Source organism: Chionomys nivalis, chromosome 16, assembly GCF_950005125.1.
Source record: "Chionomys nivalis chromosome 16, mChiNiv1.1, whole genome shotgun sequence".
NCBI classification, from domain to species: domain Eukaryota; kingdom Metazoa; phylum Chordata; class Mammalia; order Rodentia; family Cricetidae; genus Chionomys; species Chionomys nivalis.
In genome coordinates, this window is record NC_080101.1 from 59863649 (window position 1) to 59887648 (window position 24000).

At 44.2% G+C, this 24000-nt stretch overlaps 1 protein-coding gene across 2 annotated transcripts in view; it reads right to left on the minus strand.

Annotated features, from left to right (window-relative positions):
• Positions 1 to 24000, minus strand: part of Znf704 (zinc finger protein 704) — a 209128-nt gene that overhangs the window by 56164 nt on the left and 128964 nt on the right. The window lies entirely within an intron of this gene.

Here is a 24000-nt window from a genome sequence, read left to right on the forward strand (position 1 = left end):
CGAGTTCTCCAAGGAGAGCTCTGTACCCACGGAACGTTTGCCTTTATTCGACATGAAGATGAGTCCCTGAGCCCATGACATCATATGGTTAGTATCTGTGAAACAACAGCTGAGCTGGCATCATGCAGAGCAGAGGTCAGGAAGCGCAGATGAAAGAAACAGTGCCTGGGGGCATTGGCTGCTTACTCTGTGGGACTGGTGGGGAGAGACCAGACCGGTGCTATCTGGATCGGATGTTCCCTAGAGCCTCCACGGAGATGACAGCAACTAGGCGAGAAAAACATCCAAGGTGTTTAAACCCAAGGATCCCTCCCGTCTTCTGTGTGTGTGCTCTCGCGTGCGTGTGGAGGCTCCGGGCTGAGGCTGGGATCTTCCTGCACTGCTCTCCTTTCCCACTGAGGCGGCAGTGCTAGCCAGTGCTTGGGAGCTTCCCACCTACACTTTCTGGGGCCGGAATCACGGGTGAACACCTGGCATTCGGTTGGATTTCTGAGCATCTGAACTCCACTGTTTTCACCACTGAGCAGCCTCCTCAGCCTTCAGTCTTTGTTCCTCATTCTGTTCCCTGCCTTCTCAAGGAAGAACGGGGCATGGGAATGGCTATGGCAATCACTGAGGCAGGCAAACAGGCTGCTCTGGTTTAATTCTGGCCAGTTAAGCACGGCTCTGCAAGGCGTCCATCATGGTGGCTAGAGTCAGCCTGTGTGAGCTTGTTTCCACGGAGAAGCTACAACCAAGAGGCAAACATGTATGTAGTGCATAGACACAAAGTAAACGACCCCACCTCCTGGGAGACGGGCATTTCCAGTTAGGGAGCATTTGAAGAGGCCCAGCAGAGGACTACTGAGCCACACTTGCAGGTGGACTGTCACTCTGACAGATACGGCTTCCCTTCACAGGTGTGCTGCAGGATTTGCGAGAGCAGAGACCTCTTAGACCTCAGGACCTCACAGCACTGCTTCACAGCGGATGGAAAAGAAATTCTTCCAATGAGAAAAGCCAAAGAGTTCTTTACTGGTGTGTGTGTGTGTGTGTGTGTGTGTGTGTTTGTGTGTGTGTGTGTGAGAGAGAGAGAGAGAGAGAGAGAGAGAGAGCGAGGGGAACTGCCTGAGATGGTGATCTCATCATCTTGATGGCATTTAGAATCACCATAGCAACAAACCTCTGGGCCTGTCTGTGGGGAACTTACTAGATTGGGTGACCTGCATAGAAGACCTGCCTTAGATGTGGGCTGCTGCATTCTATGGCTTGGAGGCTATACTTAATCAAAGGGAGAATGCTAGCTTAGCATAGCCATTTATCACATTTATCACTGTCTGCTCTGACTTCAGAAACAAGATGGGCTGCCCTCGGCTTCCTGGCAATGATGGGCGGTTCTCTCAAACTGTGAGCCAAAACAAGCCTTCCCTTAGGTTGCTTCTGTCAGGCATTTTGCCATAGCAACAAGACAGGCACATAATACATTGCTCAATTAATTTCACCATGAAGTTACCAAAAACCAGTTTGACTTTCTGATACCCAAGACAGTACTAAATTATTCCAAATTTATTGTTTCAGTCCAAGGCACTGGAGGATGGCAACCTTTCACATTTTCCCATGTAATTCTTCTCAAAAATCCCTATGTGCTCACACCCCAGCCTGTGCCATCGAAAGGTGAGTTATTTGTTTCGGTGACTGGCAAGTAAAAACACTTGTATAAGCAAGCGGGAGCAGGGCGAGGAAACTGCTTCTGAGGACGCTGACGAGACAAAGGCATAGCCTGGGAAGCAGGAATCTCCATGCACACACTCAGCCGCCAGCTCCGATGGAAGGCCATGGAGATCTCAAGCTCGCTCCAGGTTGGAAGCTTTCTCCATGCTGGCTAGTCTCCGGACACTCATGCTACGCTACTGACCGGCCAGGCAGGGTGTACCCAGAAGTACAGTACTGGAAAGTCTCAGGGGACAACTAACCGCTTTCTGTTGGAACTGAATCCTCCCTGCAGGAAAGCACTGACAGCTGGCACTGTGAACCTGGCTAAAGGCCTGTGGCGGGGGAGGTCAGAGGCACTGGTGGGCAAGTGGCAGCTGCTGCTTTTGAGTGACCGCTGATGTCCACAGATGAGTGTGCCTGCAGAACAGCCTCTTTCAGGGTAGACAGCAGGAAGCGCAGAGACCTAACCCGTGCAGGGCCGGAAATAAGTGACTGTTGAATGCCCAGTCACGACTGGGACATCTCTGTTACTCCCTCCCAGGCTCAGTGGAATGCTGAAGTCAAAGGCAGCTGTGAGTACCCGCATTAGACCTGCTTAAAAGATGGAAGGGTCGGGGCTAACGAGGTCCACCCCTCCCTAAGGATGGTTGCTGGAGGAAGCAGAGACTTTCTTCCCACTGTTAAGCCATTTGGTAAGGTATACAGTCCTGTAAATAACCTCTCACACCCCTAGACACCCTCAACGATTGGCTCACCTAAACAAACACACAAGTCAAATGGAAATTTAGGAAAGGACAAAAAAATAAGAGATATTAAGTAGAAAAAAGAAGAAGGGATAAGGACAGGGAGGTAAAGAAGGTAAGACATATAAACATGATCAAAATACATTATACAATGTATGAAATACCACAATGAAACTGTTTCCGTATAACTAATAAATGCTAATAAAACATTAATAAACAAAAAACAAAAAGCTGGTTTATGTGATTTTAAAATGAGAAACAGTAACAAACACACTGTACATTTAATAATAAGCTATACATTTATTTTATATTGCTAAAACTACTAGTATATTTCAAAGTAATTACTGACTGTCATAAAACAGATTTCCAAAGAAGAATAAGAAAAGAATACAAATTAGTGTAAGCAAATATTTTTAATGTTTGTTTAGTTTTTGCTTTTTCTTAGTGAACAGCATTTCGTTATGTTTTCCTTGCCTGCTTGAAACTTACTGTGTGGACGGGCTGGCCTTGACTGCTGCAGCAATCCTCCTGCCTCTGCTGGCACCTCCAGCTAGCCAGAGTGTTTACTTATCTAGATCACCTTTAGGTTTTCCATCAGTACTGGAGGTCACCGCCACCAACAAAACCAAACGAAGGTATGGCTTGTGATCACTTCATCCAGATCTCTTAAAAAGAATTTGGATCAAGTTATCAGTCTACAGCCTTGTGCTGAGTGGTGCTTTTGTTTTTATCTTTGTTAATTTCTTTTGGTACAGTACTATCTAATTACTGATTAATTAGTGCTGCAGACTCGAATCCTTATAATTAACACAAAGAGATGATACATGAAGTTGATTCTGCTCCACTGGAGGAAACTGCTGTTAGGTCTGCTGGTAGATTCGGAGCGGCTGAGGGGTGCCAGGAGCCATAATGGATGTTCTCCCTTAATGTGAAACTGAATTTACTATTGCAAACCACACCAATCCCTCATTTACTAAAGTCAGAGACCTAACTAAAAATTAATCTCTCTTCCACACTTGAGTTTTATGGAAGTGATACTTAGAACTATGGTTAAGGGGACAGGAATCTTCATTGCCATTTTATGTGCTATCCAGACCTGGTGAACAGGACAAGTCATCAGACTACTTTGAGTTGCTCTGTCTCACCACCTGCAGGGCCCTGGGTAAATCCTTAAGATGAGTCTCTAAATGATTTCTTCATCCAGACAAGGCCTCTGAGAGGACAAATGAGAAAGCAGACATGAGCACCAGTGTGAGTCTCAGCGTTCCTGCCCAACTCCAAGCTCCCCAGCGGGTACTGACATTCACATCCGTGAATATATCCATGGCGTGTCCCCAGGAAGGCATTCTCTCGCTCCTTACTCAAACCCAACAACAGAAGTTGTCTTCTGTCTCCTGTCCTTCCTCTTCTACGCTCCCCTTAGTGGGTGTGTGTGCACGCATGCTAACGCACGATGTATTTCATGAATGGCAAAACTGCTCCCAGCTCCTCTGTAAGAGGCTTGTGGAGGCGCAGCTGTGGGCTCCTGGCTAGGACAAGTTGGTGCTGTGACAAAGATACAGCCATGTGTAGCAAGCCTGGGCAGACTCTGTGCAGAAAAAGTCTATGCTATTGGTACTCTAGGAGTGCTGTGTGTCAGAGGCTGCACCAGATGAGAGTTTACTGTCTCCAGATAAAACAACCGCCCGCCCTCTGAGTTCTAGTGGAGAACCAGACTTTAATCTGCCTCCCTTCCTCCCTCCTCTTCCCTTTCTCCCCACTGCCCCTACTTTCTGGCAATAGGTACACACCAGGAGGAAGATCATGTGAGAGACTGCCCAGGTGACTGGAAGAAGGATGCTGAGGTTGAAGCCAGCCTAGGTGCTACAGTCTCAGGAAGGACGGGTTTCTGTGTGGTGGGTGAGGACAAGGCTGCTGAGGGAGGACAGACTGAGACTGTGCAGCCTGGAATGACTTGCGCCTTCTGGGAGAGTTATCGTCCTATTTCCAAGACTTTAAGAGGCACCAGGGTCATAATGGGAAGTAGCGGGGACAGGCTGGGAAAGGTTCATGAGCAGTCAGATTTGTCTTTCAGAGAGCTCCCTCTGGCTGCCTGTGAAAAAACAACGTGCTGGGTTTAACACCAGGTCTGTGCAACAGGCTGCTGGATGACTTCATCAGTGGCGGGAGGAGATCAGGGAAGTGTGGGCCCTCTCAGTGAGCACAGGCCTCAGGTCCCAGGTTCTCACACACAGCTGGGCACTCATGTGCTCAGCCACCGTTTCTGCCTTTTATTCTTTGGAGCTGCGCACTGTCTTAACCTTTGCTCAGAGGAATGTCAACTAACACTGTCTCCCCTGCTCTCCTCTACCAGCCACGGGGAAGCACTGCACCCCAGGGCGTCATGAATACCATTTACCTACAAATAAAGTGCTGTAGTAAGAACTGGAAATAAAGATGAATAATATCTTTCTTAAATTAGTGTAAATCTTCTTCCCTGGCAAACTACTAAAATCTGCTGTCTAGACTAAAATCAGTCACTTCTCTTGCTTTCAAGGTTGGGCTCAAACCCAGGGCCCTGCACACATGTGCCGAATCTCGCTAGAAATGAAATCTTTTCTTTTGAAGATGTTACAGCATCCATGCTCAGTTTTTGAATCCAGGAAGGTTTTAGTAAGAGTTTGGGGAATGAGATCTGACAACTATTCATGTGATTAGGCACAAAAGCTTCTTTTTCTATAGGAGTCTTGTAAGAAAAGAATTGATGCTGCAGTGGTTTGAATAAAAATGGCCCCCATATGATGTGAGATGCCTCTTTGCATGCTATGAATACCATTGGTTAATAAAACAAGCTGTCCTGGCCTGTGATAGGACGAAAGAATAGAGCTATGCAGGGAAAACTAAACTGAATGCTGGGAAAAGGGAGGCAGAGTTTAGAGAAGCCATGTAGCCCCAGCCAGAGACAAACGCCGGATAGAACTTTACCCAGTAAGCCTCAGCCACATGACAATACACAGATTAATAGAGATGGGTTAGCTTATGATATGAGTTAGTCAGAAATACGCTTAAGCTATTGGCCAAGCAGTACTGCAAAGAATATGGTTTCTGTGTGATTATTTCAGGAATCTGGGCAGCCGGGAAACAAACAAGCAGCTTCCTTACTACACCCATAGGCCATATTTGAATGCCTAGTCACTAAGTAGTGGTTCTTCTTGAGAAAGATTAGGAGGTGTGGCCTTGTTAGAGAAAATGTGTCACTGAGGTGGGTTTTGAGATTTCAAAAGCTCAAGCCAGGCCCAGCATTGCTTTCTCTTCCTGCTGCCTGTGGATCCAGATGTGGAACTCTCAGCTCCTTCTCCAGCACCATGTCTGCCTGCACACTGTATCCTGTCATGATGACAGTGAATTAAACCTCTATAACTAAAAGCAAGCACCAGTTAAATGCTTTCCTACATAAGAGTTGCTCTGGCCATGATGTCCCTTCACAATTGGACAGTGACCATGACAGACGTTAGCATCCTAACTTAGGTACTGTCTACCTTGTTTTGTTTTCTGATCTAGGTCTCTCGCTGGGCCTGGAAGTTGCTCATTAGGCCGGACTGGATAGTTGGTGAGCCCCAGAGATCTGCCTTTCTCTGCCTCCCCGCACTGGGATCACAAGTGCTTGCCACCACGTCTGGCTTTTCACACGGATAATGGGAAATCATATTACACGATTGCATGGCAAGCATTTTACCAAATGAGCTGTATCTCCAGCCATACGTTTAGCTGCTGAATCTTTTTAAGATTACAGGGAAACTCAGAGAAACATTTTGTGGTCTCAATCAAACAACAGAAAAATTAAACACATCCCAACAAGGCAACATCAACCAAGACTTCCGAAACTACCTGTGTTGAAGATCATTTTAAAACACTTCTAATGTATGATGAATGGAAACTTTTATTAAATACATGAAAAGAATACATGAAAAGAATGGCTCTTGGAAATCACTGCACATTTCTAAACCATTGGAAGACTGCAGGGTCCAAGATGTGGTGGCTGGATCGATGGCAGGGTATGTATCCAATAGCCATTGGGTTCATCCAAGTGGTAACATGACTGAGGACAGGACACTGTGGTCTTTGACAAAGCAAGAAGGACCAGGATGCCAGCAAGGAAGGACAGAGATGGAAGGAGCTTCAAAGCAGCAGGCTTATCCAAGAACCTTCAGCACAGGAGCAATAACGACGTATGTGTGCGTGGGGGTGGGGTGGGGGGGTGGGTGTGCGTGCGTGCATGTGTAGAACACTACAAACACAAATTGCCCAAAATAATGGAGCAATGGATTAACAGTCACGGGGACAGAGAATTGCCTTCTTGGGAGTCCCTCCTGCTTTAGGATGGAGTTTAAAGCTCACATGACAGGCCTTGGCTCTCTGTATCCTGAGTCTTTCAATTGCAGCCCCTTTCCCCAAAAGCACAGAGCATGAGCCTTTTCCACTTTTATACTGTCCTGTTGGACTTGGTGATTTCTTCACTTCCTCTGTGGAAAGCAAAGAAGGTTTTCAGCTTTGAAGCAGATCACCCCTGCACGTATTTTTCTATTGGCTCTAAAAATCAACAGATCAATCCATCAATTCTGTGTGCTCAGCTGGAGTTCTTGATGCGAGTGAGCGGCTCAGGGGGCACAGCTCAGAGTCTCATCTCCAGGACCCTTCAGAGACTCTTCCACTTTGTCGGTCTGAAGCTTCTGACTGCAGCTCACATGCTCTTGCAAGAGTCACGGGCAGTCTACACCGTGTTCTCTGTGAACATGCCGTCACAAGCCAGGGCTGCTGTTGTGGGATATTTGATTGCACTGTGAAAACCAACACTGCGCTAATAAAATCAACCTTGGATCAGGGGGCAGAGCCAGCAACTAGTTGACAGGAATTAGCCACAGAGAGTATGGACAGAGAAGCACACAGGAAGAAACAGAGGGGGACTTAGGGATCTGTAGTCCTTTTGGTTTGGGACGGCTGGAGAGACGCTCTCTTGCTGGGTCTCTGGCCAAAAAGGAAAGTCAAGTGGTTGCTTCTCGACCTCTCTGAGCCAGCAGGTTTTCACCCCAATATTTGACTCCCAAGTCTTTATTGGTAAATAGAATGATAGAGATTTAGTTAAAAACTACATTTGGTGGCAGCGGCAAAGCAGTGCTGGCGGGACCTGAAGCCCCACCCTGTGGTGGGTGCTGACTGTGGGACTGTGGGTGGTGGGTGGTGGTTAAAATAACCATAGATTCAGGTGCAGCCACTAAGCCGACAGGAAAACAACAGGCCACCACTTACACACACTGCGATGGAAACGGCCCGGGACAACGTGACAAAGGCTGAGCGTCTTCTGAGAGCATGCACTTTGCGGGCCTCTGTGAGTGTATCTGCGTCAGTGTGGGTTAGTGTCATGCGTTTTGCAGTGCTTGCATCTGGGTCATATCCACGTGTGTCTGGGTCCTGTGTGTACGTGTGCATGTGTCTGTGCACATGTCTGTGTGAGTTAGGGTCCTGTGTAGCTGTGGGCTGAGTATCTGTATATGTGTTTGAATCCTGTATGTACGTGAGTCTGTGCTATCTCTGTTATACTGGGACATAACTATCCCTGCTTCTGTCACCTTTTAGGGACAGCCAGCATTTTCCTTCCTCTTGAGATGAAGTCCTTGCTAGTTTCTCTCCATCTCACTGAGGAATGTACCTGCTATCTTCAAAAGTCCATGTAAGACAACCACTCTCTCCAGGAACCTCTTGGCCCAGCTGCCTCTGGCCGGGCTGCCAGCCAGCTGTCCCACAGCACTGCCTTGTCAGCAGGGCCTGCATTCATTCAGGGACAGCAGAGCTTGTTTTCTCCAGCTTCCTGCATAAAGTAATTATCACCTTAAACTGTGGCTAGCCGCTGTACATTCGCGGGGCAAAAATGAATTTGAGGCAGTGACATAATGAGCCCCACAGTACATCAGGAACATGCGTGAGAGATGGAGTTCGGATGAGTTTTCTCCTCAAGGGTACATATTGAGTAGACTGCTAACTTCAGGTTTCCTGAATGACGCAGGGCTCTGCCTTCCCACTAGAGTGGACTCTGCCGTTCATCTTCCCAGCTATTGTAAGAGAGGACTTCAATCGTCCTTGCTAACCAAGCCCCCCATACACATCCCAGGAGCACTAGTGGGGCTCCCACTCCACCTAAAATGCAATTCTGCGGCTCTGGCTGCCCAGTTATCAGGAGGGACTGGGACGGAGGCCCTACCCTTCAGAGTGACCACGTGAGCTGGACACAAAATGGCAGGCTCCACTCCCTCACAGGCCCTGGGATGCGAGATTGAGGCTGTAAGTCCAAGGCGTCCATACCTGAAGCTCTAACAGGGGTGGGAGAAGATTGGTAAGTGATGTGCCGGAATCAATCCCTCCTAAGGCAATTAACTTCCACGTGTGGCTTCAAAAAGGAAATAATATTAATAATAATAATCTTCAAAAACTGTCTGCGTCTTCTCTGCAGTCATAGATAGTGCTGACTGTAAACCAAGGACGCTAGACACACACTACTGTGAACTGTCGGTGTGCGTTGATGTCTCTACCATGTTCTCCTAAGAATCAGACTTTGGAATTTTTTTTTAAAGGAAACTTGGCCAGTGGGTCCAAGCAGTGATTCCACACTACAGGCATATGTCATCACTCCTTGCCATGACTTCATTTTCAACTGGAGGCATACACATAAATTTCTATGACTGAAACAGTCACGTGAACTAAAGGGCAATCCATTTCAGACTTTTGTATTTTTTGTATTCAATTTAAAAATATGTTATAATGAAAAAATTTTGTATTTACATATAGATGGCTTTGTCTACATTAGTGAGAACATAGCATATAAAAGTTGAAGTCAATACATAGATTAAATTATAGGCCATCTGCCAATTATGAAGGTTTTTGTGTTTTTTCTTCTTTCGAGACAGGCTATTACTATGTAGCTCTGGTTGGTCTAGAAATCTCTATGTAGACCTGACTGGCCTCAAACCCACTGACATCCTGACTGAAGACGGTAGTCACTTGGTAGTCACTTGGTAGTCGATAGCTCCCCTTTAGTAGTCTCCTGCTTAGCATCCTTTTATCCTTTAGGGCCACTCTTCACTTTAGGTACAGCAATGTCCTTTACACTAAATAACACTGCAACAGAGTGGTTTTAGACAGAGGACAAAAGGGAAAACTTCAAACTACAAAAACCCTCCCTCAAAACAAGCTTCAAAAATCCTCTTTCCAAATGGGTCGATGTAAGAAATACATCCAGCGACTAGTTCTGTCCTGTCCTCCTGCACTAACTGTCAGTGGGATGAAAAGAGAGCCCACTTTCTCGGTCTGCCTCAGGGAGAGCGTGTGCGGACTCATGAGAACGCAAGGATGGTTCTTCCACTTAAACACCAGGAGCAAGGGGCACAGGGGAGAGGGCACAAAGCGTGTTTGATTAGATTTCAGCTCAACTCCTGCATTCACAGACCCTACCACAAATACCTTGATTTCTGCTATTTGGTTGGACCATATGAAATTGCCAATATTTAATAATCTCTATCTACATAGATCTATGCCAATTTCATAAGGTTGAACCTGATTCCTTTCATGTGTTTTTTGTGTGTGCAGGTACATGTTTGTGAGTGCACACACGTGTATTATACGTGCACTGGGAGACTACAGGACAACCTCTGGAGGGTTCTCAGGAGCCATATGCCTTCTTTTCTGAGGCAGGGTCTCTGATCTGCAGCTTCCTAGGCAGCTGCCAGTAAACCCAAGGCCCATACACGTGGGCCATAGATAGTACATGAAAGTTCAAGTGTCCCACCAGGGGACTCATCTCCACGTCCCCAGTACTGGGCTTACGCGTGACTGCCACCACCTCTGGCATTTCCCACGGGTTCTGGGAATCAAACTCAGGTCCTCAAGCTTACAAGGCAAGCACTTTATTGACAGAGTCATCTTTCCAGCCCCTCAACGCCCCAGTCCACCTGGACTGCCCACGTGCCAAGTGCTGCTTTAGTGGAGTCCTTGTCCCGTGGTTATCAATGCTCCCGTTGGCACTTGAATGTCCCCACCCAGGGAAACACTTGCTTGGCTCTGCAGGATTTTCATGCACTCTTATTACTGGATCTATTTTCTGTGTCTTTTATTTAAATTTTAACCATGTTACTAACACACATTACACTAATTCATACAGCCATTTTTGACAGCCAATCAATTTGAGCAGAATATATATGTACTTTATTCCTACAAAGTGGTCTTTATATCACTTTTCATATTTGATCACAATAGCACCAACTGAATGCTACGAAATCAATCCCAGCAAAGGCAGAACAACTGCACTTTAGCTGTGCCTACCAAGCCTGACTTCGCCAGAGCAAACGGCAGAAGAATCTGATGCCATCAGAAACACAATGCAAAGGTTATAGCTGGACACAAAAGTAGATCAGTAACATGGCCGAGTGGCCCTAGGCCAGGAGGCCACAGGCCAGACCGTATCCGTTCCCTGTAATAAGAGGCGGGTGAATACAGGTTAGTAAGGCTAAAATGGCTTAGGTGAAAGCCAAGTGAAGGCCACAGCCTAGGAAGCGGGAAGCATCGTATCACAGCTACTGCTCCTATTTCCTCTGAAAACAATCCATGTGGCGTGTGGGCGTAGGAGGCCAGAATGAATATTTAATATGAAAGGCATCAGTAGGAATAGCTGGACGGCTATCAGGTACCACGTTATTTCCACCAATGCTGACACTCTCACTCAGGTTGTTATGACATCGCAGTTGCTGTATATCATGACATCGCAACAGCAGGAAGACTTCCTGTAGGTATGTGGATTAATCCATACTGAGCTTGCCTGCTCCAATTCTATGCTATTAGAAAGTTCCGGATATCTGGGATGCAAACAGGCCTCTACTAGTATGAAGCTCAGTACTCACTGTCGTGTTTTACACGCTCATCCTCAGGAAGGCTCCCCACACACCTCCAGTGGACCTATGCACCTATGAGATGACGGAAAGATGACAGAAGCTGGCTCTGTCTAAAATTTGATGGGAAAACGAGCTACTTCAAATGATCATTAAAACATGGAGGAAAAAATGCTTTTCAATGCGACCAAATGGCGAACTCCATTAGCCTTCCTTTACCCATGTGCTGTGCTATTTCTATGTAGGTTCATCTGCACACGGACGGCATGTTCAGAGGGAGAAAGTCAGTTGGACTCCTCCAAGATGGAGTCAGTTCTTTGAAAGACAACGTGATGAAAATGCCCAGGAAGGATGGAAGCTCTCTTCCCAGCAGGCGGGAAGGGGGAGGGTCCTCTGTGCACACTGAGCAAGGCCAGCTGGCTGCAGGAGCCCACAGTGTCCAGAATGGGCTGGCTCCAGCGGCCTTGCTGAGCTAAGACCTTGAGTGAGAAGCATGGGGAAAGTTCATAGCCACAACCCAGGAGATACAGGCTGGCGCCGCCACTCCCTCCAAAGGTGCTAGTTCCTTTCGCTGAACAAGTAAGTTTACCACTAGGACTTTAGCGCCTTAACATAAATCTCAGTAATTCTCAGGTGGGATACTGGCCTCAGCTTTTCTGAGATACACCTCGAGGGCAAGTTTGTATTGGGGGGGGGTGGCTCCGTGTCTTTCCTGACTAGGCCTACTGTGATGCCTAGCTTTTATATCAACATGATACAGTTTCAGGCAGTCAGTCCACTGAAAAGACATACAACATCTATACTCTGTATGTGTACAACATCTATACGCTGTACGTGTACGTCTATACGCTGTACGTGCACATCTATACGCTGTACGTGCACAACATCTATACGCTGTACGTGTACAACATCTATACGCTGTACGTGCACAACATCTATACGCTGTACGTGCACAACATCTATACGCTGTACGTGTACAACATCTATACGCTGTACGTGTACAACATCTATACGCTGTATGTGCACATTTATACGCTGTACGTGCACAACATCTATACGCTGTACGTGCACAACATCTATACGCTGTACGTGCACAACATCTATACGCTGTGTGTGCACACCATCTATACGCTGTGTGTGCACAACATCTATACGCTGTGTGTGCACAACATCTATACGCTGTGTGTGCACAACATCTATACGCTGTGTGTGCACACCATCTATACGCTGTGTGTGCACACCATCTATACGCTGTGTGTGCACAACATCTATACGCTGTGTGTGTACAACATCTATACGCTGTCTGTGTACAACATCTATACGCTGTATGTGCACAACATCTATACGCTGTATGTGCACAACATCTATACGCTGTATGTGCACAACATCTATACGCTGTATGTGCACAACATCTATACGCTGTATGTGTACAACTATACGCTGTATGTGCACAACATCTATACGCTGTATGTGTACAACTATACGCTGTATGTGCACAACATCTATACGCTGTGTGTGCACAACATCTATACGCTGTGTGTGCACAACATCTATACGCTGTGTGTGCACAACATCTATACGCTGTGTGCACAACATCTATACGCTGTGTGTGCACAACATCTATACGCTGTGTGTGCACACCATCTATACGCTGTGTGTGCACACCATCTATACGCTGTGTGTGCACACCATCTATACGCTGTGTGTGCACAACATCTATACGCTGTCTGTGTACAACATCTATACGCTGTATGTGCACAACATCTATACGCTGTATGTGCACAACATCTATACGCTGTATGTGCACAACATCTATACGCTGTATGTGCACAACATCTATATGCTGTATGTGCACAACATCTATACGCTGTATGTGTACAACTATACGCTGTATGTGCACAACATCTATACGCTGTATGAGCACATCTATACGCTGTATGTGCACAACATCTATATGCTGTATGTGCACAACATCTATATGCTGTGTGTGTACACCATCTATATGCTGTGTGTGTACAACATCTATATGCTGTGTGTGTACAACATCTATACGCTGTATGTGTACATCTATATGCTGTGTGTACAACATCTATATGCTGTATGTGTACATCTATATGCTGTATGTGTACACCATCTATATGCTGTGTGTGTACACCATCTATATGCTGTATGTGTACAACATCTATACGCTGTATGTGTACAACATCTATATGCTGTATGTGTACAACATCTATATGCTGTGTGTACATCTATATGCTGTATGTGTACACCATCTATATGCTGTGTGTACAACATCTATATGCTGTGTGTACAACATCTATATGCTGTGTGTGTACATCTATATGCTGTATGTGTACAACTATATGTTGTATGTATATAGTTCTTTCCTAATTCGGTTTTTACACCTGTCATTCATAATGGGTTTCTTCATTATTTTATATAACAAAACCTTTAATATTTCCCATATCCCTGAGAACTGCTGCTGTCTGGCACTGCCAATTAAAAAGTGGCTCTAACAGAGCAGAGGGGTTGATGGGAGCCATCCCCTTACGTTTCCTTTTCACCCACATGTGCAATATCCCAAACAACCACAGCACATGGAGCAAGTCCATTTGCTTCCGGTTACAAAAGCCTGGGCCAGGCTGTGTGTGTGTGGGGTGTGTGTGTGTGTGTGTGTGTACCAGGATGTAGCTCTCAGTTACTATTCCTAAAGCTCATCCCCAGTGACACACTTCTTCCAACAATGCCACACCTCCTAATCTTCCAATCCTTCTCAAATAATGCCACTCACTAATGACTAAGTACTCAAGTCCATGAGCCTATGGGAGCCATTATTATCGAACTACAAAACTACCCTAAGGTTCAGGAAATGCTGTGGAAGAGTGCTTGTGTTCTTACTCTAGAATGGAAGAGTAGTGGAAAGGCAAGGCAAGACACAGCCATTGTAACCATAAAGTCAGCAACTGTGGATGAATGTCCTGGGTTTGCACAGGAACGAGCATGTCACAGCCAGGCACAGATGGAAGGGACTTCAAGGGGCCCCGCCCTTCCCTGGGGAACGATTCAGGAAGGGGAGGTTCATTGCCTTCAGTGTGTACCTAGAGGTGACACCACCAACCTTCGAGGGCTAGTTCTAATCCAATGGGCACACAGATGACCCTGAATAAACTAACAGATCATAAAACAAAACTAAAAGTCATGGATCTAGGAAAGGGGCTGGGGGAGCGGGCTGGAAGGAGAGGAGGAAATAAAGGATGGGAGAAAGACTAATCAGAATGTATTATACACATATGTGAAATCACCAAAGAACAATAAAATTAAATAAAATTAGAAATTTTATTTACAAAAGGGGAGTGGTGGTCTGGGGCTAAGGGGCAGACCACCAGTGTTGCCTGCTGTGTAAGGAATGTGTCCAGGGATAGTACTAAGTATTGAGGCTCAAATTTATTACTTTTTTTTTTATGGAGAAATTGAAAGGGTGAGACCCTGGAGCACAACACAAATTACATGACTTCTGCTAAAGCAAACAGGCTTGCTTCATGTGCTATGGTTGTTTGGGACAAATATGGATCTTTGTGTGAGTTTGAGGCCAGCCTGGTCTACAAGAGCAAGTTCCAGGACAGGCTCCAAAGCTACAGAGAAACCCTGTCTTGAAAAAAAACAAAAGTAAATAAATAAATAAATAAATGACAAAAATGTTGATGTACTTTACTGTGGGAAAGCTGAAGGTTATGAAACAAGGAGTCCTGAAGGTCTAGGCGTGCAGGAGAGCTGAGTGGGAGTTAGAAGCTAGAAGTTTCCTAGGATGAAATGACAGAATTCACTGAACAAAGAACTAGCAAGTCACCAATCACTATAAAAATCAATCCAGCATCGGACGCCATTGGAACCTTCCCACCAGCATCAGGGAGCCTTTCTCCCACTCTTCCAGGGAGGTTCCTCTTTTCTTCGGATGATCCAATGCTTAGAAAGTTCTCTGCACAGAGACAATACCAGCGCCTTCCTTACACAGTCATGTTCCAGGATGACAGAATGGCTTAGACCTCTCTTTCATAAAAAATGCCTCTTAAATTTGACAAACCAAAATGTCTGTGAGTCATTTTCTTTTAAAAATGGGCTAATTGCCCCTTACACTTTGTTTTGCGTGAACAGCCTAAACGTCTAACACTCATGCTGTATTTCCATGGGGGAAATAAGCTCTAGTTTGCTCTGTCTTACACACAGGATGGATCCCAGTATTGCTGGCACGTCAGGACCTAGGATCTATGGAGGGGACTCTGTGCAAGGTGTGTGTGTGTGTGTATGAATTAAGTTTTATTATTAATAAGAATTTATTGAAACATATGTAAAACTTACATAGACAAAAAATTATGCTTTCAGAGTGTAAAGTTCAGTGGTTTTTTGTATACTGTAACAGGGTGCTGCCAACTGTCACCTCTTCCAACACTGCCATCAATCATCCCAGGAAGACTGTCCACCCTCCAGCCTCTGCCAACATGGTGCATTTGCTGTCTTACAGATTTGCCTATTCTGAACATTTCACATAGATGAACTTGCAATCAATTCCCTCCATTATCACAGTGCTTCTGGGGTTCACTGTACTGAAGTAAGTGTCAGTCCTTCACTTCACTTATGGACAAACACTGCTCCTTCTGTACGGACATGCCACATTATGCTTGCCCACTTATCAGAGGGCAGGGGCATCTGATCTGCTTCTACTTCATGAATACATAGGAATTTTTCTGTGAGCCTAAGTAAGTAGAATTGCTGGATCACAGAGTGATTATAAATTCAATCTTTAGAAGAAATGTCCAACACTTTCCACAGCAGCTACAATCCCCAGAAATGCTCAGGAGGGTTCCTGTCCCCACCCCCACCCCCTCTCCACATTTGTCCATCTTTTCATCACAGCCACTCTTTCATGCACCATCCTGATGACTAACGATGCTGAACATCCTCACGAGTCTAATTTATGCTTGCTTGTTTTTAATGGAAAAATAGTTACTCAAATCATTGGCTCATTTCTTAAAACTGTATTGCTTTTTAATTAGAGTTTTTGGATACTCTGAATGTTTTCTGCAAATACGTTCTCCTATTCTGTGGACTGTCTTCATTTTCTTCATTGTACCCTTTACTGCATTAAAGTTTTGGGGTTCAATAAAGTCAAGTTTATCTGCTGTTTTCCTGTGGTCACTTGTGCTTCTGGCCTATGTTTAAGAAACTACTAGCAAATATGAGGTCAATAAATGTACTCCCCCATTTGCTCTAAGAGTTGGGTACTTTGACCCTTACATTTAGGTATTTGATCTATGTTGAGCTACCCAGGAGACCTTGTCATTTGTTTATAGATGTCCAATGTTCTCAGCACCACCTGTTCAAGGGCAGTTCCTGTTGACACGAACTGTGACTAGGGACTCATTTCTAGTAATCATATCAGACATCTACTTTCTGAGCTGCTGACCGCTGAGTTTGGTGTCACCAAAGTCCCTTAAGTATGTCTCAGTTGTCACTGTTAAACAGAGTTCCATCCATTCTGCCCTTTTACAGATGGTAACTGCAGCTCAGCAAATGGGATGCACTCTTACTGCTATTGAATACCCTCTTTTTGGTTCACTTGGTCATTTCCGAAAGTCCAAGGCTCAGCAGCGTCAACACTGCACCTCTGCATTCTCAGTCACCGCTATCAGTTAAAGCATATTTCAGCTTCGATCAGGTGGCTGAGATGACCAGGCAGCTGCCATTGTGGGGCAGACATGGAGATGACAGATAGTACAGAATTAAGCAACAGGCAGGATGACGTCAACTGTCAGGCAACACTTCAAAGAGTACCGTTAAATTATGATTCCCACATGGCATTTATGTCATGTTGCCTTAGATGTTGGCCATGTCTACAAATCATTGCTTACGATTTACATCAGAGAGGGCTGCGCTCCAAAGGCCCTCCCTCCTTAAATCCAGCACTGCCATCAAGGCGTCACCCCTTCAGTCCTGCTGAGGAAGGCGCTGTGCGATGACTGCCAGGTCTGTCTTGCTTTGAGTTTTAGAGGAAGAAATGATGTTGGGTTTGAAAAAGAATAGTTCATAGTTCATAAATATGAATGCTTATCATCATTATTGAGGAGGATTAGCAGGTGTGATCTTGATGAAATAGGTGTGGTCTTGCTGGAGGTGCGGTACCATTGGGGGAGCACTGAGCTTTTGGAAGCCCAAGTCAGGCATTGTAGTTGCTGTGCTTTTTTTCTTCTTGTTTGTTAAAAAAAAAAACCAACCAAGTGGCAGGAAGCAGGTTCTGGAACGTGGAAGTTTATCTAGGAGGAGCAATGGATGTGACTATGATAACAGAAATTCTAAATTAATTAATAATGAAATTCTAAAATAATTAATAAAAATTTAGACTAAAAAGAGGGTCTACTAACATTGCTATGACGTTTTCCCATTGTAAATACCAGCAGCTGTGGGATGCAGGGCTACTATTAGAGCAGCCACAGTTGTAGCCATCGGCACTCCTATGTAAAATCTGATGTCTGAAACCTTTATCCAAACTAACCAAAAGGCAGAAAGAGAATATCCAAATTAACAAAATCAGAAATGAAAGGGGGACATAACAACATACACGGAGGAAATCCAGAGAATCATCAGGTAATATTTCAAAAATCTGTACTCCACAAAAATTGGAAAACTGAAAGGAAATGGACAACTTTCTGGATAAATATCATTTAACAAGATTAAATCAAGACCAGACAAGCAAATTAAACAGATCTATAACTGCTGAAGAAATATACAGTCATCAAAAATCTCCCACCAAAAAAAGCCCAGGACCAGATGGTTTCAGCTCAGAATTCTACAAGACTTTCAAAGGAGAACTAATACCAATACTCCTTAAATTATTCCACACAATAGAAACAGAAGAACATTGCCAAACTCTTTTTATAAGGCTACAATTACCCTGATACCCAAACCACAGAAAGACATCACTAAGAAAGAGAATTACAGATCAATCTCAATCATGAACATTGATACAAGAATACTAAATAAAATACTGGCAAATCAAATCCAAGAACACATCAGAGCCATCATCCACCATGATCAAGTCAGCTTCATCCCAGAGATGCAGGGATGGTTTAACATATGAAAATCCATCAATGTAATCCTCCATATAAACAAGCTGAAAAATAAAAACCAGATGATCATCTCATTAGAAGCCAAAAAAGCTTTTGACAAAATACAACATCCCTTCATGATAAAGGTCTTGGAGAGAGCAGGGATACAAAGAACATGCCTAAACATAATAAAAGCAATATACAGCAAGTCAATAGCCAACATCAAACTAAATGGAGAGAAACTCCCAGTGATTCCACTGAAATCAGGAACAAGACAAGGTTGCCCACTCTCTCCAAATCTATTCAAAATAGTTCTTGAGGTCCTAGCTAGAGCAATAAGACACCTAAAGGAGATCAAGGGGATACAAATTGGAAAAGAAGTCAAACTCTTACGGTTTGCTGATGATATGATAATTTACATAAGTGATCCCAAAAATTCTACCAAGGAACTTCTACAACTCATAGACACTTTTAGTAATGTAGCAGGATACAAGATTAACTAAAAAAAAAAAAAAATCAGTAGCCCTCCTGTGCACAGAAGATAAAAGGGCTGGAGAAGAAATCAGAGAATCAACACCCTTCACAATAGCCACAAATAGCATAAAATATCTCAGAGTAACTCTAACCAAACAAGCGGATACTTGTATGACAAGAACTTTAAACCTTTGAAGAAAGAAACTGAAAAAGACACCAGAAAGTAGAAAGATCTCCCATGTTCTTGGGTAGGCAGAATTAACATAGTAAAAATGGCAATCATATTGAAAGCAATCCTCAGATTCAACGCAATGCCCATCAAAATCCCAGTAAAATTCTTCACAGACCTTGAAAGAACAGTACTTCAACTTCATATGGAAAAGCAAAAAACCCAGGATAGCCAAAACAATCCTGTATAATAAAAGAACTTCTGGAGGCATCACAATCCCTGACTTCAAACTCTACTACAGAGATACAGTACTGAAAACAGCCTGATACTGGCATAAGAACAGACAGGAAGACCAATGGAACCAAACAGAAGACTCGGATATCAATCCACACATCTTCAAACACCGGATTTTTGACAAAGAAGCAAAAATATCAAATGGAAAAAAGAAAGCATATTTAACAAGTGGTGCTGGCATAACTGGATATCAACACGTAGAAGAAAGAAAACAGACCCATTTCTATCACCATGCACAAAACTTAAGTCCAAATGGATCAAAGACCTCAACATAAAGCCAGCCACACTGAACCTTATAGAAGAGAAAGTGGAAAATACACTTGAATGCACAAGAGACGATGTCCTAAATACAACCCCAGCAGCACAGACACTGAGAGAAACAACTAATAAATGGGACTCCTGAAACTGAAAAGCTTCTGTAAAGCAAAGGACATGGTCAACAAGACAAAATAACAGCCTACAGAATGGAAAAAGATCTTCACTAACCCCATATCAGACAGAAGTCTGATCTCCAAAATATACAAAGAACTCAAGAAATTGGTCACCAAAACATCACATAAGTCAATAAAAAAAAAAAAAATGGAACACAGACCTAAATAGAGAACTCTCAACAGAGGAATCTAAAATGGCTGAAAGACACTTAAGGAAATGTTCAACATCCTTAGTCATCAGAGAAATGCAAACTGAAACAACTCTGGTATTCCATCTTACACCTGTAAGAATGGCCAAGATCAAAAACACCGATGGCAACTTATGCTGGAGAGGATGTGGGGTAAAGGGAACACTTCTGCATTGCTGGTGGGAATGCAAGCTGGTACTGCTCCTTTGGATGTCAGTGTGGTGATTTCTCAGAAAATTAGGAAACAACCTTCCTCAAGACCCAGTAATACCACTTTTGGGTATATATCCAAAGGATCCTTAATTGTTCCATAAGGACATGTGCTCAGCTATGTTCATATCAGCATTGTTTGTCATAGCCAGAAACCGGAAACAACCTAAATGCGCCTCGACTGAAAGAATTGATAAATAAAATGTGGTACATTTACACAATGGAATACTGCACAGCAGGAAAAAATAGTGACATCTTCAATTTTGCATGAAAATGGATGGAGCTAGAAAACATTATTTTGAGTGAGGTAACCCAGACACAGAAAGACAATTATCACATATACTCACTCATAGGTGGTTTTTAAGCATAAAGCAAAGAAAACCAGCCTACAAACCACAATTCCAGGGAACTTAGACAACAATGAGGACACTAAGAGACAGACATAGTTCCAATCTACATGGGAAGTAGAAAAAGACAAGATCTCCTGAGTAAATTGGGAGCATGGGGACCTTGGGGGAGGGTTGAATGTGGTAGGAGAGAGGTAGGGAGGGGAGCAGAGAAAAATGTAGAGCTCAATAAAAATCAATTTTAAAAAAGTCCTATTTGAAATGTGTCGGAAGACAGTCCTTTTGTTGAACTTGTATCACCCGAGAAGAAAGCTGATTGATGTGGACAACAACAATCATGTTTCTAGAGACCAAACAGTGGCTGGCATGGAGGACCCAACAAACATTTGAGGAATTATAAGCAAATCAATACAAATCCTGCACTATCCAAAAATTTCTTTCTCTTTCAGGCTTTTGTGGGAGGGGTGTGTCCAGGAGGTTTGTCCCTCCTGGAGTATTCAAGTATAGACTGAGGTTTTGTTTTGTTTTTTTATTTTGCTTTATGACATGGAAAAAAATTATTAATGGCAGGGCCATATTTTCAATCTCCCATAGTAATAGAATGAAAACAGCCCAGATTAAAGGCAGACTCTCTTTATATCAGGCAAGCAAGTGATTAAGAGCAGAATTCTGCAGTTATTTTTATGATCATGGGAAAGGTACATGTTTACGGTCAGAGAGTTAACAAACCACCAAACATCTTATGGTCAGTCAATTCTTTGAACATGAAAAGTATAATTCACACTGTTGTTGAGGAAAAACCACTGAAAAAAGTTAACCTAAGCAAATGACCAAAATCTACCATTGTTTAATTAAAAAGAAAGTGAAGTCAGCTGTCTTTAATAACCCAAAGGCAACAGGAAGTGAACGATCTCAATGGGTATGACTCGCACACATGAGCCCTCGGAGCCCCTTCTTCCAATGAGGCCCTACCTCCTAACACTCACACTCACTTTGGCGGCCACTTTCTTCCAAACCACCAAATTCCACTCCCTGCACCCCAAGGGCTTGTAGCTATAATCATACTGCAAAAATGCACTCAGTCCAAACTCAAAAGATGCCCCCCCCCCAGTCTATCAGTCTCAACACTGTTAAAAGTCCAAAGTTCAGAGTCTCTTTTGAGAGTCATGCAATCTCTAGGGGTAATCAATCAAATACCAAAATCAAAAATCAAATCACACTTCCAACATATAATAAACACAGGGAAAGGAGCATAGTGAGGAAATACTGGACCAAAATAAGACTAAAAACAGCTGGGCAAACTCCAAACTGTGTGTCTCCATTAGACCGAGGTTTTTAACACTGTGGTTTGACCTGACTTTAATTCTTTCATTAGTAATGAGCTGACTAAGGTTCTCAGGTGACACTAACAACTGCTCGGGAGCCCTGGTACCCCTGGATCAACCTGATTCACAGCCACCCTCGGCGTCGACTACTGTGTGGGCTTTTTCCTCCTCCCAGCTTCATGTAGTCACATCTGCAGTATTCTTCAAAAACCGACTTCTCCAAAAATTTAATTTTTCCTATTGACCATAAATTCACACTTGACTGACAAACCTTACCTGTGAATACAAAGGTAGCATACTGGGCCTATTTTAGGTCACACAGGGAAGTGGTGGGAGAATTTCCTACATTTATTTATTGTGTGTGTGTATGTGTGTGTCTATGGGTGGTGAGAGAAAGGGACAGTGCCTGGATGGTGGCATTTCAATATAAATATTTTGCTCAACAACAACAGGGATCTATCATAACTAGCCTTCCTATTCTCCCATTTGTCTCCAACAGATTTAATATTTATCAGCTGAACTTGGAAACAATAGTGATTTCTAAGATGAAAAAGAACAATGGATGAACGAACACGGTTATATTTCTCAGCTGTAAAAAAATCAAAACTCTGACTCATCAAATTAAATTACTCATTAAGACCCAGGCTAAGTAACTGTACTCTGTATTCAGGTACTGATGCGGCTGGGCAAAAACAAGGTGATGCTGCAAAGAGTAATTCACTCCCCCACACCTCTGGGCAGCAGCTATATCTAGGATCACTGATTTGCAAAAATTTCTTTAAAGTTTCTACACTTATTTATTGTGTGTGTGTGTGTGTCTATGGGTGTGTGTGCCCAGCCATGTTTGCGAAGGTCATCACACATCATATCATACAGGAGTCTGCTCTCTCCTCCTACCATGTGGGTTCTGGGAAATCACACTCTGATCATCAGGCTGGGTAGCAGGACCTTATTGCTTCACCCCACCTAGGATGACTATCAATGCCTTACACAAGATGAGTATTGTTCTTTCCTTTTTCCCCAGCTAGGGTGTCTGGGGTGGATGTTTTCCCTGCTCTTGAAAGTGAACATCTTATTCTTCTGCTGGTACAAGATGCTGATTTCTGATGGAGCAGTCTGCAGACCTCAGCTAAGGCTGCAGTGAGGCAGCGTTCTTGGCGAGGGTTCAATCACGGGGTAACGTGCTGAGTGAGTCAGACTGCATGCTCCCAAACCTTCAGAACTACTTTTCCATCTCTGTGTGGATGATGTGAGGCCGTGCAGGGCCTCCCATCCAGGGTCTGGTCTGTAGGATTTGCTGACTCCTCCACTCTTCAAAGCCTTCTGCATGGCATGATCCCCATCAGCGAAGCGTCACATACGACTACTAACTATGAGACTTTGGGGTAGCGCTGGGTCACGGATGTTTCAGAAGCTCCCCGGAGTCTCTGGGAAGGGACCCTCCATGACGTCCACTTTTGTACTTCATTATTGCTACCAGGGTGAGGAGCATTAGACCCAGTCATGTGACCTGTAAGTACCACAGGAGTCTAACTTCAAAGGCCCGAGTACTTCCCTGTCAAGGAGATCCTTGTAGGATTCTCTCCCATGCCAACCAGGAAAAGTCTCTCCCCAGTCTGTTTGCAAGTTCACCTCTTTCCTGTCAAGAGGTTTTGAGGCATCAGGTCACATGGAAAGAAATGAACACCATGAAAGGAACCTCAGTTCTTAGTTCCCTATAGTGGTATATTATTTGTGCTTTAATAAATAAAGCTTGCCTGAAGATCAGAGGGCAAAGCAGCCACACTAGTCAGCCATACAGGCCAGGCAGTGGTGGTGCACACCTTTAATCCCAGGACTGGGGAGACAGTAGGCAGATGGATCTTTGTGAGTGCAAGGTTACTTTGGGTTACCCAAGATCAATCCAGAAACAGATCCAGGCATGGTGGTTTACACCTTTAATCCCCATGTTTGGGAGTCACACATCTTTAATGCCAGCACTAGGGAGGTGGAGACAGAAGCGATATGGCTGGGCAGAGAGAGGAATATAAAGGGAAAGAGACAGGAACTCAGTGAAGTGTGGAGTCTGAGGATCCGTGGAGCAGGGATCTCCCCCTTTCGGTCTGTAGATTTGGT